The sequence below is a fragment of the Meleagris gallopavo genome, chromosome Z, assembly GCF_000146605.3.
Source record: "Meleagris gallopavo isolate NT-WF06-2002-E0010 breed Aviagen turkey brand Nicholas breeding stock chromosome Z, Turkey_5.1, whole genome shotgun sequence".
Lineage (NCBI taxonomy): Eukaryota > Metazoa > Chordata > Aves > Galliformes > Phasianidae > Meleagris > Meleagris gallopavo.
The window spans coordinates 31,385,778-31,403,814 of NC_015041.2; the positions used below are offsets into that span (position 1 = coordinate 31,385,778).

Genomic DNA, 18,037 nt, shown 5'->3' on the forward strand with positions numbered 1-18,037 from the left:
CCCCACAGGCAGTTACATAAAATGCTATGTATGCATAAGAGATTGCACAGGTACATGAGTAACGTGCAGACAAATCTCAATCCGATAGCTCTCAAATTCAGGCTTTCAATATTTCTAATACCCTGTGTGTCAAATGACTTGTCAGCAGGCTTAGTATTAAATGAGATTTAGCTCATCAGAATTCAGCTCAGCGTCTATTGTTTTTGAAGAGTACCACCTCCAAAAAGGCACAAACACCAGCTACTATTTGTGTTGTCCATTGTTTTTATTAGAAAGAGCAAATAGCAGAACACTGCACTAGAAAAAATCTGCTTAGAACATCAGCAATCTCGTACACATCTTTATAGAGAGATTCTTCAAATAATTAGGTAATATTTTTCTGTCTATTCTACTGATAAGGAAATACCTGTTGCAAATGAAAGCTATCCTAGGTAAATAATAGCATCTCTCTTTATCACAAATAAAATTTCTTTGCTGTTGCCAAAAGAAATTGTTTGTGAATGTAGAGTCATGTTTTACTACTCACTTTTGTTTATTAACTATATTGCTATATGACTTCCTAATGCTCATAGGCTATAAATCACTTATCCTCCCATCTCCCTTACCCTTCTCCAGCTCCTCCCAAGCACAGGACTACACCAAGCTTTTGCAAACACTGGCCCCATCGAGACAATAGTATGAGTGCTGAGCGTGAGTCCTCCTTGGTCCCCAGTCTACAGCCAACGTCCTGCCCTGAACTGTTCTGGAAATGCACTCTGATAGCAGCAATGTGCTAAAGGCAGCATATGACAATAAAATAGGTTTGGTATCCCCCTCCCACAGCCTGCAGAAATCCCTCAGAACTTTTGAGGCAGTAATAATCATCATGCCATCAATCAGATACTGTTATTTCAAACTGCATGCACAATATTCAAAGTGAAATGGCACTCTTGCTGAAGACTTCATCAAAACAAATGATTCTTGCCTTGTTTCCTTTGTTGCCAAAGGAAAGAGAAAAATGGATACAGTATTAATATTCATATAATGTAGAGCTGGTTGGAGAAATCTGACAACATAAATAAACACAGAATTCTAAAAAGAAAAAGAGCAGGACAACAACAAAGAGAAACAGAAAAAGATAAATTCTGTCTTGATCTGTCTGTACTAAAATCTGGGATGTTTCAACAAGGAAATACAAGAACAAAAAAGAAAGTTTTTGAATCCAAAGAGACTTAATGGTTAGTCCTTGTAGTCCTTGTAGTCCTTGTCCAGAGCAGTTCTGAAACTTGCTGCAAAACACAGTGTGCAGATCTGTATTTGTTGCTTGAAACGTTGCTTGCAGTTTGCAAACATTGAAAGGCTTGTTTTTACCCATGTTCACACCTGGAGAACAGCTGCACTTCAGAGTCACATTTAGGACCCTATGCTGGAGCAGAGAATTCATGGAAAACAGAGTCATCACTAGTGTTGAGTTCTCCCCTATGAAGAACTGGATTTGTTGCAGTTTGCAGATGCTTGCTGGTTTGTGTGATGCTGGGTTTTCTTGCCACAGCACTAACACAACTGTAAACCTTTTGTAAGCTATATTTTTATACAAAGTGCATAGCTGCTGTAGCTGCCACATCATACAGCTAGGATGTGGCAAGAAAGGAGGGCATAAATATCCATTTGCATACCAATGAGTAGAGAAATGGACAAAGAAATAGCAGCATAAGCTGCTCTTAGACCAGACTAGCTTTGAGGTCTGTTGAGTAACACCATGCCTAGTAGTAAGGATCACACACTGAGCATCCTAGCGAAGAAGAGAAAAAGCAGACAGCATAAACATGAATTTCTGCATGTTTAGATCAATCTGAACTATTCTTATTGCTTGACATTAAGGAAGATGTGTGCAGCTGCCAGGCAGGATGAAGTAGCTTGAATCTTCTGCTTTCTTCACTGTCTTCTTTCTTCACATGCTCAGCTACATTCCGATCTCCATGGTGGTTTTTTTTAGTTTTGTTTGTTTGTTTGTTTGTTTGTTTTTTAAATAAAGAGTCATTGAATGTGAAAAAGGCCATCATTAATTACACACATTTCCACTTTTCCACACTCCCCTTTTCCACTTGGGAAGTTAAAGAAGATTTAAAGCAGTACACAAGACAGACACTTCTTTCTCATAGTCAGGGCAGAAGAAACTGCTTGGCCTGTCAAGAGTCCCAGCATGTAAGTTCAGTTAACTCACTCTAATTTAGGGGTGGGCTAGCTGTCTGCCAGCTCTAGATAAGGAACATTGTATGTGCACTGATGTATATGCCTGCACTACACTCACTGAGCATGAAGTCACTCCTAAGGAAGAAAGAATGAAAGACGTCAAAAATGCTCAGCAGATGCACAACCAAATGTTGTAAATATTGCTCATCTTCATTGCCATGCAAGACATCTGCTTCTTATTTTCAGCTACCAAAAGTATAACAGATAAGCACTTGTTGCTTATAGAAATATATAGGCATAGCAGTAATGACCACAGTGAGCTGTGGCTACATTCAGAAATGAAAAGGCAAGCTGAATGTATCTGTGGGCCCTGTTCAGTCCTGTTCCCTGTCTCACTGTGAGAAGGCACACATATAGGCACCATTTCAAACACTAGCAATCCTTATAGACGTGCAAAAATCACATTGCCATTCACTTCCTTATTTGGTGGGACTATTTTTCAGGTCGGAGTGGCGTGAATGCTGATATGAGCCCAGATGCTTACAAGAGCAACAGTTTTAGTGGCTAGGCACAACTGCATGCACAGAATACCGAAGTGGGAGCATGCACAAAACTTTTGATTTGACAGCCTGTTCACAAGAGCAAAAGATACAAGCACAAAAGGCACCAATGTGCAGTGTTTGTTCATAAGAAATGACTACACACTTGAAAACAGATAGGTACATTATTTCTAGTAATACATACAGATGAACTGCAACTTGTCTGCATGCATTGGGACATGCTGTGAGGTTTCTCAATCTACGCAGATGTTAGGTTTGCACATGTCACGTTTTTCTAACTCTTCTACACCTTTCCAAGTGTTTGCACCTTTTTCTACTACTGTTGGAGCCAGGCATTCAGTTCTCTGCAAACCTTTACAAATGAGAAATAACATAGCTGAAATTAGCAGTGAAGATATCAGTTCTCATATGCACACAATATCAACAAGAAAGACAGATAATGAAAACATCCTGTCTTTTTATGTATAGCACACTGGCAGTTCACAGTGGAAGGATGCATCACAGTTTTATTCCCCTCATGATGATTTACACATTAAAAAAAAATATTAGACCTCAACAGGAAAGACCTCAGCATATATGTATGTACTTGGAAATGTGTATAACAATATATCTCCTGTATAATGGAATTTCTACTGCAGGAATAAAATTATATACATTAAAACAAAGTATTGTTATCTGTGAATGTGCAAAAGATTGTGATGGCTACTAAAAAGTGCATAGAAGTTATTGTGCATTTTAACTTATTAAACAAAATTTTGTGAGACTAACTGTATTCAGAAGCAAATGGTAGTTATTTCTTAACTGCATATTATTATACACTCTGTTTTTTTTACACTGCTCTGGTTCTCCCAGGTCAGAATTTGTTGCCAATAACCATATGTATATATGCGTGCATGTTTGAAGAAGACTACAAGCACATTTTACAGTGCATGCTAACTAGGATTAGGTACAGAGTTGTACAGCAGAGGTTACTGCTGTCCTCTGATTTTGACTGCCAAAACCCAGCCATACCACCCAAGTGATTTGGAAAGATCTCAGTTCTTGGGACTTCCTCCTCTCTTGAACTTGAGAAAGCACTTCTCATCTTACACTTTCTTCTCACACTTCTGCTACAAGTGAAGCCCATCATCCTCCCTAAGAATCAGAGGCCCCCAGCTCTACTTTGATGATATGTGCAGCTGATTTCAAGGTGCTGCCAAGCTTGTTTGCAATGAAGATAGTAAGGACTGGCCCCCACCTCACGTACAAAGGGAGAAGGGCCTGATGCAGTGTTCTGCTCTACTGGTCCACCCCCTCTTCTTCACAGCATCAGGCCACTGCAGTCCTGACACTTTATAGACAAAGCAGTCTGCATGTCACTTCTAGTTTTTCATGGCTTTGTAGTGGGCATTACAGCCACCAATCACTCTGCATATGTGTTAGGAGGAAGAGAAAAGCTGAGGAGGATGTGTGAGTTGATATTGGCTCCCTTCTGGTCTTCTGGGCCAGAAAGATCAGATAAGCCAACTTTCACCTTGCACAGAAATCAGTATGATGAAATGTGTTGGATCAGCAAATCTCACATTACTGGGAGTAAGGTTACTGTCCTGTATGCATTTAGAATCACAGAATCATAGAATTGATCAGGTTGGAAAAGACATTAAAGATCATCAAGTCCAACCATGACCTAACCATACTACCCTAACAACCCTCCACTAAATCATGCCCCTGAGCACCACATCCAAAAAGTTTTTAAACACATCCAGGGATGGTGACTCAACCACCTCCCTGGGGAGCCAATTCCAGTGCTCAACATCCCTTTCTGTAAAGAAGTTTCCTGATATCCAACCTAAACTTACCCTGGCACAACTTGAGGCCATTTCTTCTCGTCCTATCACCTGTCACCAATGAAAAGAGACCAACCCTGCTCTCACTATGATCATCTTTAGGGTATTGGAAGAGAGAAATAAGGTCTTCCCCCAGCCTCCTTTTCCCCAGACTAAACATCCCCAGTTCCTTCAGTCTCTCCTCATACGGCATATTCTCCAAGTCCTTCACCAGCTTTGTTGCCTTCTTTGGACCTGCTCCAGCACCTCAGTGTTCTTTCTGTACTGAGGTGCCCAAAACTGAACACAGTACTCAAGGTGAGGCCTCAGCAATGCCGACTACAGGGGCAGAATGACTTCTCTAGTCCTGCTCACCACACCATTCCTGATACAAGCCAGGATGCCATCGGCCTTCTTGGCCACCTGGGCACACTGCTGGCTCATATTCAGCCGACTGTCCATCAGTACACCAAGGTCCCTTTCCATCAGGCAGCTTTCCAGCCAATTCTCCCCAAGCCTGTGGGATTGCCTGGGTTGTTGTGACCAAAATGCAGAACATGATACTTGGCCCTATTGAAACTCATACAGTTAAGCTTGGGCCATCAATCCGAGTTCTTCTCTAGTGCCTTTCTCCTCTTAGGCAGACCAACACTCCCTCCCAGCTTGGTATCATCTACAAATTTACTGAGGGTGCACTCAATCCACAGGTGGGCACAGTCACATTCACATTCTCACATCATCTTTTCCTGCCAGAGAACAAGCAGTCTGTCATGCTCGAACCATCTCCAAGACAGCTATTCCATATTCTGTGCAGAAATAAAAACTGTCCCTCAGGTAACAGCATATGTGGTGCTTTCCTAAGTGTCCCCAGAATTGAAGCTCACTGAGGGTGACATGGTATACATCAGGTCTGCATGCACAAGGTCTGCATGCAGCCCTAGACAGCTAGTAATGCAGCCTCCTAAGATTGTAAAGAATTAACATTATTACATGACTTCTAGTTTTATTGATTAAATATGGGTTGTGTTAGTTAGTAAAATAATTAAATAAGTTAAGATGGTTACTATGAAAGAAAAACAGGTTACTGTGCTGATAAACTTCATAATTTTCAGCATTTTAAAGAGCTCACAAAAAGTATAAAATAATTTGTAATGTGTTTTTTTGATGGTTTTGACAACTCATTTAAATGAGTTAAACTAGTATCTTCAAAGTGTAAATTAACTCAACTGTGCTATCTTTCAGGCAGCAATTGAAATGAACTACTTTTGACTGAATGTATCAGCAACCTTTCTTCACTACTGAGTCTGAAGATCCACAAACCCTTTTGTCTCCTGGCTTATTCTGTAGGGTCATGCTGATGTTTTGATTCTTACTCCCGTCCTTGTGCAAGATTTCAGTTGCTGATACTGCTGCGGAACCAGGCACAAAGGAGAAATATCTTCTCTCTCTAAGAAAATAACAGCAACAAAAAAGCAAGAATATAAAATACTTCTCCATGTCAGAGAGAAGCACGTTTCTGTATAACTGCCGCTAATTTTCTCCACAAATTTTGCTTTTCATTCCCCTCAGTACTACCTTGAAGCTCAAATGAGAATTGTTGTGCCAATAAGGATGCACGTCAGATTGCATATGGCCCACAAGAGGCAAACAACTATCACAGTTATTACTACAACGGTACGTGTGAGACTGCCGCAATGCAGGCTTACTGCCTTCTGCATACAACTGCAACAGTCAGCAGTAAGATAGAGCCCAAGAGGCTACAGGGGATTGGAAAGGATACTGCATATTACCAAAGGCTCAAAATTACCATCTTTCAAGCATCCAATGGCCTGATAGCAAACTGGTACTTCATGCCAATGCTTTTAGACACGTAAAAAGACAGAGACAGAGCAAAGGGACATTTGCAAGGAGTAATGACTTCCTTTGTTTGAGGGAATGGAAGAGAGGAAAAAGAAGCCTCTAAAATTATTCTAAAGGCAAGAAATTTGAGATCAATATTTTATTTTTTTATTTCTTTAATGTTTAAACTTATTATGTAATGACTCTTAGTCATTCTTTCCTTGGTTATAGAAAGCAGAAAGATGGCACTGAGACATAAATTCTAATTCATTTTCTGCCCCTGACCTTTCAGATGACCTCCAGCAAATCATTCTAATTTTTCTTTTTCTTTACTCAGGAGAGGACACTCAAGAGAGCATAGAAAAATAGATGAAATTCACAATTCCTATATAATACATAATGCCATGCATATAATATCTCACTTCAAGATAGATCGCCTCCAAACGTTGAAGAAGTTCTTCAGTAATGCTGCATGGAGCAATATTACAAAGGGAAAATCATGCTTAAACAACCTGATGCTTAACCTACAAGGTGAAATGTTCAGTGGGTGAGGGAGAGCAGTGAGTGTTGTTTTCTTTGACTATTGTTACACTTCTGACATTGTCTTCAGTAGCATGCTTGCAGACTAATCAAGAAAGGTTAGATAAATGGACAGTGGAATGTACTGAAATCTGGCTGAACTGCCAGGCTCAGAGAACTGTGGTCCATCTTGTTAGCAGCCATCCCATGCATGTCCCAGAGCAGGATACTGGGGACAATATTATTTAGTATTTTCTAGAATTACCTGAGTGACAGGACAGATGGCCTCCTTAGCAAGTTTGCATACAACACAAATCTAGGAGGAACAGATGCTAGTATAGCTGAGTGTCTTAGCAACTCAGAGGGACTTGAACAGGCTGTATGAAGATGCTGACTGGAATCTCATGAAGTGTGACACACTTAAATGACGAATTTTGCAGATGAGAGATAATATCTCATGCACACATGCTGAGTGCTGAGTGAAAAGCAGCTTCATGGAGGTCTTGGGTGTCTATGTGAACAACTTCTGACTGTGAGTTAGCAACAAACCCTTGCTCTAAAGAGAGCCAAGATCTCTCTGGGCTGCACTGGGAAGTGCTCTGTCATCAGGCTGAAGGAGGTGGTCCTTGTCTTCTGCTCCTCTGGTAGGACACGTCTGGGTGGTAAGTCCAATTCTGGGCTCCTTTGTAGAAGGAAGTTGTGAACATGATGGAGCAAATCTATTGAAAGCTGTGAAGATGATGAAGCTATCAGACCACTTCTCATATGAGGAGATGCTGAGGGAGCTAGGACTCCTCCAGGACTAGCCTGGAAAAGAGAAAACTTGGAGGAATCTTATTCATGTGCAAAATGGATCAATTTAAAGACAAGAGTCAGGCTCTTCTCAGTGATGTATAGAGAAAGGAAAGGAAGAAATGGCTACAAGCTGAATTACAGGGAATTCTGCTTAAACACAACAGTGCACACTGTTGTGATGAGGAAGGCTGTACATAAAGCAGGTATCTCAGAGAAGCTGTGAGTTCTCCATCCTTGAAGATACTCAAACCTTAAGAGACAATGACCTCAGTAATCTTGTGTAGTTAAATCTGAGTGAGAGGATTAGCCTACACGATCCTAAGACATCCTTTCCAACACCTATTCTTCTGTGATTCTGTAAATGTTGGGATTAGCAGTAGCAGATATGACCTCCAGTAGTTACTGAGAGTTAACAGAATTACCAGGAAGCGAAAGGAATGCACTTAAATACTAAAACATCCCACACTGCTATGGATATATCCTCAAAGAACATTTTCCTGATCACCCCTGCCATCTGCAGTGAAGAAAAAGGCAATACTATACATTTATACATGTATAAGGCTCCCTACGTTTGGGGGGAAAAATTGAATATGTATTTTCAATCTTTTACACATCTCTGCAGAAAGTTTTGTCAAATGATTAGGTAATATTTTTTTCTATTTATCCTGCTGTTAAAAAATGGTCTGCTACAAGCAACAGTTATCCTCTGACTCAAGGAAAACTGGAACTTTAAGAATCCACTTTGTCTGTACAGCACTGTCAGGTTTGCAGCTCAGGTTAGTTCCATGCAGAAATAAGAGATGCAGATTTTTTATATTTTTTTTATTTTTATTTTTTAATGACATTTGAAGATGAGGCAGGACAAGCCTGTAGTCTGATATGCAATATTTTAAACTATATCAACATGTTGACGGTCTCAGTTTTAGAACAGGCACATTAAATGTGATTTTCAGCTGCAAAATACCCCAAGGACAATCACCTGCTGCTGAAGCATTTTCACCTGTTTCATTCACAGACAGCTCCTTGTCAGTTATATGAAGAAGAGGGCGTAGAATACATTCTAAACTTCAATTCTGATCATAATGCAAGTCTAGCCCAAAAAAGATGTGCATTTGTAAAACAGTCTGTTTAAATTGCCATTTGCTTCACCACAAATCCAGAGGATAAGGACAAGCAAAAGCAGTCTACAGTTAATTAATGAAGTGAACTGCTATATTCTCAAAACCATCATAAAATGTCCTTCTGAGGTTCACCAATTCCTTTTCACAGATTAGGGAGGCAGAACACTATATCAAGGTTAAGTGACTGCAAGAGCCTGGGACTGCAAAAACTTCAGCAGCAAGGTAGAAGAAAATTATTTATGTGAATTAATAGTTGTGATGTATAATACTTTACAATGATTACGTTACTGTGTGAAGATGAACATGTTAGCAAGGATTTCTTTTACAAAAGAGAAAACCTTTTGGTAACATTCTTAAATTGTTTTGATTTTTAGCAAAGATTCCAGGCATTTATGTCTACCCCCTCTGTGTGAATATTTTACCATGAGGGCTGCAGTTGTTTCAGATTTCCTACTTGCACCAAATGGAATTGATGCCAGACAGCAGGTTTGCTTGTACAGCTGAGCTAAGTTTAAAGCCATTCTCACTTTTATGGACCCAGAGTGCTGACTGGCTTGCATGCCTCATCCACTTGAAATATAACCAGGGCATGCTGCTGGAGAGGAAAACTGTTGCCTAAGTCAGAAATGATTAGATTTTCATCAGTTCATTCCAGTAAAGCAGTAGTGTTCCCAGACTGTTTAAAGTGAACTGCTGTCAGTCCTTTAAAAACATTTATTCATTTCATCATGCTTATTATGCAATAGCTCATGAGTGTTGCTAACTGTAATGCTGAGAGCTGGGCAGCTAAAATTAGTGCAGTCTTTATATAAACTGCTGAACTTCTACATCCCACGATAACACTGCAGTGAGCTGCAGGAAGTTCATTACAGAATAACGATACCATCTCTAATCAAGTGACAACTTTGAAACAAAGACTAGAGGAGCTGAATCATAGAGAAAAGCTCATCAAAATAAAATAAGCAATCGGGGCAGTAAGCATGAGTCCAGAGGAGGGTTCCATAGATAATGTGGTTGAAAGGTAAGAGTCTTGAATATTTTATATGTTTTCAAGAAGTGACCACCTTCAGTTTTCTATAAGGTAGCTGAGAAACAACGATCAGACTTTATTTTTCTAATTAAAAATATTAATATGTGTTGAACTTATTAAAATCTATAAGCCTAGATTAATTTTTTTTCATTCTTAAAACAGTAATTACATTCAAAAGACAATTTTAAAATGTTATAAACTATTAAATGACAGCTTGTACACAGTTGGACAAAACAGTGGTCTTTCAATATGATATTCTTTTCAGTGTGGTTCTGTTAAAATCCCAGATCACCTTGTGGAAGTGGTGGGCTGCAAAAAATTCGGAACTGGTAAATCCAGGATAAGAACCAGATATCCCTCACCAGAAACTTGTGCAGCAGACAGATAGGTTTGTAGTGAACTGACTCATCAAGTTTGATGTGGCTCTTGGCAAAGTCCTGATGATCTTACCCATGTCTAGCCCTGACTCTGTGCCTGCCTCTGGTTGGCAGGCGGTTTACTTATTTTGTTCTAGTTGTTTCAAAATATCTTAGCAATTTCTTCAGTTTTCTAAGGCACAGGATACAATTGCATAAACATCAGTAAGAACTGCACTTCCTTGCTGCTTGGACATCTGACACCTTGGTGAGATATGGCTTAGGAGTTTTAAATGATTTCATTCAGCATTTGAACACATCCAGCTCTGAGACACCAGCCTGCAGCAGTTGAATAGTGCATAGCATCACATAAAAAGCACAGCGTGTCATTTCCAGTTGATGTGTGATGGGAAATAAGATAGTCAGAACACAGATTAACTGAGGCTGATACTTGTCCAAATAATGTCAAAGGCTAGATTTCAGTATGCATCTAAGCAACTGAGAAAACATGCTTATACGGGCAGAATATGATGAGAAACTAGGAAGTAAATAATGCAGCACCTGCCTTTGCCCTGTTGTTAGGCTGTAATTATTTGGCACAGACCATTCTGCGAGTCATCATTTTGTGATTTTTATACTTTTTACATGAAAAGGAGAGTGTCCAAATTATTGCTAAAGTGGAGCGTACTGTCTAGGGTATAAGAACTGAAAGTCTTGACTTGCACGATATGCATGAGCTGGGTAAGTGGCAGAGGCTGACCAAGGGAAGTCTTGAAAACCTGCTGCCAGGAAGAGTGAGTTTCCAGCATCAGTAAAGGTCAAAAATATCAGAGGGTGAACATGTTGCATTAAATATGAGTTTGTCCAGTACCTCTAGAGAGAGACATTTAAACTGTCATTTGGAAAAGTATAAGTTTATAAGTGATTTTTGCAGGCAAAGATCTTCAGACATGCCTAAGGGTATAGTGACTTACCATTCCTGGACATTTCAACCTGTCCACCTCAGATGGCAGTTGATGCATTCACTCCATAGCAGCAGCACTATGTTCTAGCAATTGTACTGAACATATGTGGACAGAAATCCAGCCAAGAAAACATGTTCTGCAAGTTAGTGCTGTCTTGCAGCCATGCCAAAGAAACCACTATACTCATATTAAAGTAAACAACATGCAGTGCACCCATCTACACAAACACCTTTGGTCAACATAGTATCCACCTAGGAAGGAAGCAAATGGTAATGCTTCATAAGCCACCTTAAAAGAGACCAGCTGTTAGAAGAAAAACATTCAGTTCAGGATTAACTGGGGGATCAGAATCCGTGATTTAATAACTTCCTCTGGTTCTACAAACCATCAGTTAGCATTCTGGCCATCCATTATGAAGAGGGCACTAACTGAAATACTGAGAGTCATTTCTAGTCACAGCGTGGTGTTTCTGTGTTGAAGAAAAAAGGATCACTTTTAATTTGTGAAATGTGTCTGTCGGTCCTACAGCCACCAAAAAAAAATAAAAAAATCATATGAAAAGTCGTCTGGCAAAATACTGAGAAAATATTTAAAAGAAAAAAAAAAGAAATCTGTAATAATTAAGAAAAGAGACCATTCAAGTCCTTTCAATTAATACTCTAAAGTAAAAAAAGTATTTATCAAGGCCATTGCCTCAATGTCATCTTTGAATCATAGGTCAAAGAATGAAATGTGGCTTAAGGTTTATTTTCTAAACAACAGCTTGCAGTACAATGTTTGTGAGATGGTTAGGATAACCACACAATAAGAACAGAGTTCATTTCTATTTTTTCCTGCATAAAAGCAATCAAACTCTAAAGAAGGGTAAATATGATAACAGAAAAGAAAAAGAAAAAGAAAAAGATTAGAAGAATACTGTCACTTTCAAATTTTGATCTACATTTTGATTACTCTTTGGTTGTATTGTCCATCTGGCCTGCTGAATTCTTACTCTGTGTTTGCCAAGAGGTAGTGTCTGCATGACTAGTAACCCCAAAGATGTCTAAGTGACAAAGTAATCACTCTTCTAAGGCTACCTTTAAAGAACCGGTGGTACCAGACTGATGCCTACTAACCTTGATTATCGTATTCTGTTACCTACTTTGAAGTTACACACAGAGCCGTTACACACAGAATAAGTTATAAAGTGTTCAGACTATTCCCCGTTTTCAAGAAATTTCCACAGATTTATTTATTTGCAAAGATAAATCTATCAGAGGACAGAATTATCAGAAGGAAATGAGTCTTGAGACAAGTAGTTATCACAGAAGCTCCTCATGCTGCAATCCAGAGAAATGCTTCATCGAGCATGAGACCCTAGCTTTGCTCCTTGCCACTGCTGCATGTCTACATGACCTTTAGTCTACTTTTTTTTTCAGAGATATTGGTTATATTGAGTTTATTTTCAGATGTGCTGAAAATTTATTTCAGTGAAGTCAAAGGCTCACTAGGTTTGTGGATAATATTCAAAGATTTACCTCTAACACATTATTGCACTTTACAGAGCTACTTTCCCCTGTATAAATCTGAGATAATGAAAACTATCCAATGAGTTGAATAGTACTTTGTATTCCATCCTAAAGTGGATGGAATTTTCATGGACAGCCATGAAAATGCAACTACTTTCACTGAGCTTACAATCAAACGCTCTGAGCCGCACTAAAACTTTTCATATGGTTTTTATTAATTCTACAATTGTATGCTTTTTTCCATGGAGCTTTTATGTGGGTTTCCTCACAGGTTTTTGAATTTTTGTTGTGATCTGGGTGTGATATTTGTGAAACAATTGTCCAACGATATCACATAATACTCAACATGCAATGATTACACAAACCATCCTAGATTCCATGATGGTGTTTGCTAAGTTTAATTACAAGGCTATAAAACAATTCTGTGAATGAGTTTTTTAGTCCTGGGTTACACATGTAACAATTCAACAATGTGCATCTAAAGTGCTCATTTCCACACCTAAGGCTGTTGGACGTAATACAATATAGCACTTCCATGATTTACCTTTAAAATATTTTTCCTTTCCTGTGTCTTTGCACTCTCAGTGTCTAAAATACAAACAAATTCCCGTGGCCTTAGCTGAATACTACAGCCTTTCTGATAGCGTAGGACCATAAAACATGACACAACAGGTTACAGCTCACTGTCCATCAAATCCAGTATTCTGTTTCCAACGCAGGTCAGCTACCACTTAGAAAGACTCAGAAAAACCACAGATGGCAAAATACATACCATACAAAGTGCTATGATGTTGCACATAGAGCTGATGACAAAAAGTCATCAGATTTTCTTTCTTTTTATATAGTCCTTCTAGAATTCTTGGTTAAACTACTGAAACTGTAAAATGAACTACATAATAAATAACAGTTAAGTGTGATGTAAAAGTGGAGCGAGTTTCCCCAATACATCTGCAGCATACAAATTAATTGACATGAAATGAACCGTTGGATGAAAAAGTAGAATAAACTAGGGACCAAATAAAGAACCTCTGCATTATCAGGGCCTGATGCAAGCTTACACAGCAAATTTTAATTAACCCTAAGAAGACAGGGCTCAGATGATGATGCCATCTGTGTAAATGTTGTCTGTCATTTCCTGCAACATTTGAGATGCTGATGAGGGAGAAGTAATCTCCTCTAAAAAGGTAGCATTCCTGGGATGCTGCTCAAGAAAGCAGAGACCTTTCTGCTGGAGGACATCACATCAGTTGTTGGCCACAGGGAGGCTGTGAAGGCTGGCTGAATGTGTAGAACCACCAGAAGGAGGAGGAAAATACCCCAGCAAAAGTTTTAACTGCAACTCATAGCTTATATGAGATGTTTTCTGCAGAACCATGGCTGCTGCTGCTCCAATCTCCAGGTAAGCTTCGGTTTGAATGACCAATGAACTTCTGCCTTGCCAGTTACAGATGGCCAGATCCATCAATGTTTCCAGTTTTCATTTTATAGTATAAACTCTCACTGCTGTCAACAGAAACTTGACTTCCTCTCAAAGCATCCTCCTTTCATGCCTGACAAACTCCATGGTCTGCGGGGACGGGACAAAGGGAAACAGCCATAAACTGGAGGATAAGAAGTTCTGCACCAATATGTGAAGGAAATTCTCCATCGTGGGGGTGACAGAGCACTGGAACAGGCTGCCCCAGGAGGTTGTGGAATCTCCTTCTCCAGAAATATTCAAGACTCACCAGGATGCCTACCTGTGCAGCCTGCTGTAGGGAACCTGCTTTGGAGGGGGGTTGGACTTGATGATCTCTAGAGGTCCCTTTCAGCCCCTATGATTCTGAGATTTCTGTAAATTTTTGTTACTCTAAGCCACCCATGATACATCTCTTTACATCTTAGCCACAGATACAATAAAATTTGCTTTAAATGCTGAAGCAAGAATTACTTCTGAATATATGGCATTTAAAACACAAGTACACAAATCCCATCGCTTTGTGCCAAGTGATTTTGATCTGATTTGGAAAAAAAAAAGTCATTTTAGAAACAGACTTCAGTTAGTATTTGTTCTTCAGGATTCCCATCTCCCTAATGCCTCTTGAACTAGACATGTAAAATATTCATAAATCAAAGAAAATAAACACATCCCTGAAGGAATTTTACTACACAAATGTTAAGTTTGTAGAAGGCAGATCAGTTCTTGTCAAGATGTCAGTGATCTCTGTTTCCATTAAATATAAGGTAGCTGAAAATAAGTCAGGGAAGATTTAAAATTTGAGCAGCATTATTCACCATACAGATGTCTATTTTATCCATTTAGATACGCTATGAGCCATAGTAAAAGAGATTTCTTTACCTTTAAGAACAGAAGAATGAATACATGCAAAGTTAGATGTTGAACACAACTACCAACATAGTGCAGGTGCATGCAGCGGGTAATGTTGCCAAGAACTTGAGAACTTTAGCATTTGGTTTTACAACACTGAGGGCCTGACCCTTGCAAACTGATCGGCCAGCCCTCAGCCCCTCCTTTAGCAAAGATGGGGCCCCTTCGGCTCCTGGACAGAAGAATGGTCTGTGACAGCCGCTTTTCATTAGTGCGCTTTGTGTACTTCATCGTTCTTCACAGAGCTCTTACAAAAAAAGACAGCAGAAATGAACTAAGTGGAAAGTTTTCTCTCTTCATTTTATGCAAGCCATCTTGCTAGCTAGCTGTGATGGGAAAATAAAGACAGGCTCATTTTCTCCCATCTTCCCCCCTTTAGTCTTCTTTTGCTCTCTCCAAATGAGTCAACATGCCATTCTTGTGCATTTTTAATGATTCAGGAGGACAACCACCTTGGATAGAGAGTAGAACTATGTCCTGTTCTGATGTTCATGAGTGGATAGACTGCCCATAAAAATCACTAATGTTAATTTGCCAGCTGTGTGGTTTCCTTTACCTTCCTCTCAATAATTTTTCAGGAGAAACAAAGCGTTGGAGGTCTCTGCCTGACGAGGATTTCAGGAGCATAAGCGTTTCAAATGAGCAATAGTATTGCAGCTATGTGTTTCCCATGAGATCAGATATTTAATCTTGCAGTCCTCTAAGCAACCAATAGGAGACTCTTTCATCTCACATCACGAAAATGAGCGTATGACCAAGCAAAATGTAATGGATGTTTACATACGCATGTACACAAAATACTGCAGCACTCTCTTAACTCCCAAGGGTGCCACAGAGGAAGCAGCAACTGGCAACATTTAAGTGGTTCCTTTGCTTATTTTAACATTTACATACCAGAGTCTCAATGCAGGGCTGAATCACATTAGCATAAATGCATCTATATGGAGATCAAAAAACACACACAAAGATGTTTAGAAGACTGCAAACACTGAAAGAAAAGTTTTAATTGAATAAAAGCACATTTTTCCATTAGTTTCAAGAAATATAAACAAACTGCAGACTTATAGATATCTTATTCCATTTTAGGAAATGTAAGACCATGCACTCTCACTTGTGCTAAAGGGAATAACAGATGATCCTAAGACACTCGCTGGCACAGAATTACTCACAACATTGAAACAGCCTTTAAGTAGATTAATATGTTTTGTGCCATTAACTTCTACTATTCCAATTCTCTGTGTATTGAAGCATCGTTACAATATCCATAGCAAGATTACCGAGTATAAAAAAGAAAGCTAGAGGACAATAAAAAGGTAATCAGCCAAGGCAGCGTTTTTAATGCCCTTGCATGTTTATGCATCATTTGTTTTTGAAATTAGATTTCACACTACCAACCACCCACCTAGTTTCCTACTGCAATTATATTTTATTGCTCTTTAAAAGAACAGGGCCATAATTATTAGCCACTAGTAAATTTCTGCATCCATGCCGGAGTCACTGGCAGCGTAGGAGGGCATTCTTCCCCTACCTAAGGCAACAAACTACTGCATTTCATCTGATTTTAAACCTCATATCTACGTTTTCTTTTATCTCCTTTACCTAGACGTTAATTTTGGCCCAGTGCTAGATACATATGATAGCACAGAGGAAACACAGATCCTGAAATGCAGAGAGACAGACATAAGAGAGCTCCTCGGATGACAGATGTGTTTACTTTATCAAACACAGCAGTGCAAGCTGGTTGGATTTTTTTTTAGAGCTGCAGACGTGAAAGCAATGGGGCAGAAGACTGGGAAGTAATATAGTTCTCCAGCAGCTCTTTGGATGACTGCTGTCAGTGGTTATGCATGACTTGGGGTCCTCTGTCACAGAGGAAGCACCTTCAGGCAGAAGATATCAGGCTGGAGGTCATAGCCATTTCAGAAAAAAAGTTTCTTCAAAATCTGATCAACTTTCATGTCTGCATTCAACTGCCAACATCAAAAGAGAACAGTTGTATTACTTTTGCACATTCAGTATTTGGGACACTGCAACCCAATATTTTCAGCCTCCACAGCTCACCTCTGCTGAAGGAGAACTGCAAGTGCCAAGGTGACCTACAAAGCTACACATCCTGCTCTACCTCACCATGTCTGTGCCCCTTAACAACTTCCATCCTGGTTGCTGGACCAGGAACAGATAATAGTAGAGGCATGAATCAAATGAAAAACTAAGAGAAAGGAATCAAGGCTTTAAAAACTAAGATAGAGAAAAGAACTTGTTGATATATTTTTATAAGCCAATGTGATTAACTTTTCAAAGAAACTTTAATGAAAGACAAAAGTCTTGAAACTGCTTAAGATTCCAAATCAGTAACAAACTCATGTTTGCACATGCCTCTGTATGAATGCTATCCACATTTACTCATAAACGCTTTCACAAAGACATTTAAATATGATTTAATTGTTCCTTTTCTTCTTCCTCTTTTTTTTTTTTTAAACTACTAAAGACATCTCCTTCTTTAATTGCATGCCAAAGGCCTGAGAGAGCTTAGTGTTACTTGAAAAGACTGCCCAAATAAGTGAACCAATTAGATTAATTGGCACCAGAGATTACTGTATGTTTTTGGACCGTACACAGATGGAAAAGGCTCTCAATGTTCCATAGCTATCAACTTGTTAGTAAAGCTTTGTTTTCTTTGAGAATTGTGTCTATGTATCGTGCTGCTATTGATTTTCACAGAAGAAGAATGTGATGCACACATCCTCCCACAATGTGTCCAAAAATAGGTTCCATATCCAGAAGTGCAGACTCTGGAAAATATTTCTCTCTGCTTATTTTTGATCACGAGACAAATCAGAAACCATAATTGAGTATCTAGAGAAGGTAGATACACAAACTGAACCCTCAAATAATTATTAGATGATTTATATTCATATTTCAGCAGTACCCTAAACAATCAAATGCTCAGGCTTATAGGCATAAGGAGTATTTCAGCATAGGAAAATCCTGTACTTTTT

The 18,037-nt window shown here is 39.2% G+C and overlaps 1 long non-coding RNA gene across 1 annotated transcript; it reads left to right on the plus strand.

Moving 5' to 3' along the window:
* Positions 1–9,666: 9,666 nt before the first annotated feature.
* On the plus strand, positions 9,667–17,833 carry LOC104915052. The gene is made up of 3 exons (XR_796224.3): positions 9,667–9,832; positions 13,820–14,069; positions 14,184–17,833. It is a non-coding gene; the product is annotated as an uncharacterized LOC104915052 (long non-coding RNA).
* Positions 17,834–18,037: the final 204 nt, after the last annotated feature.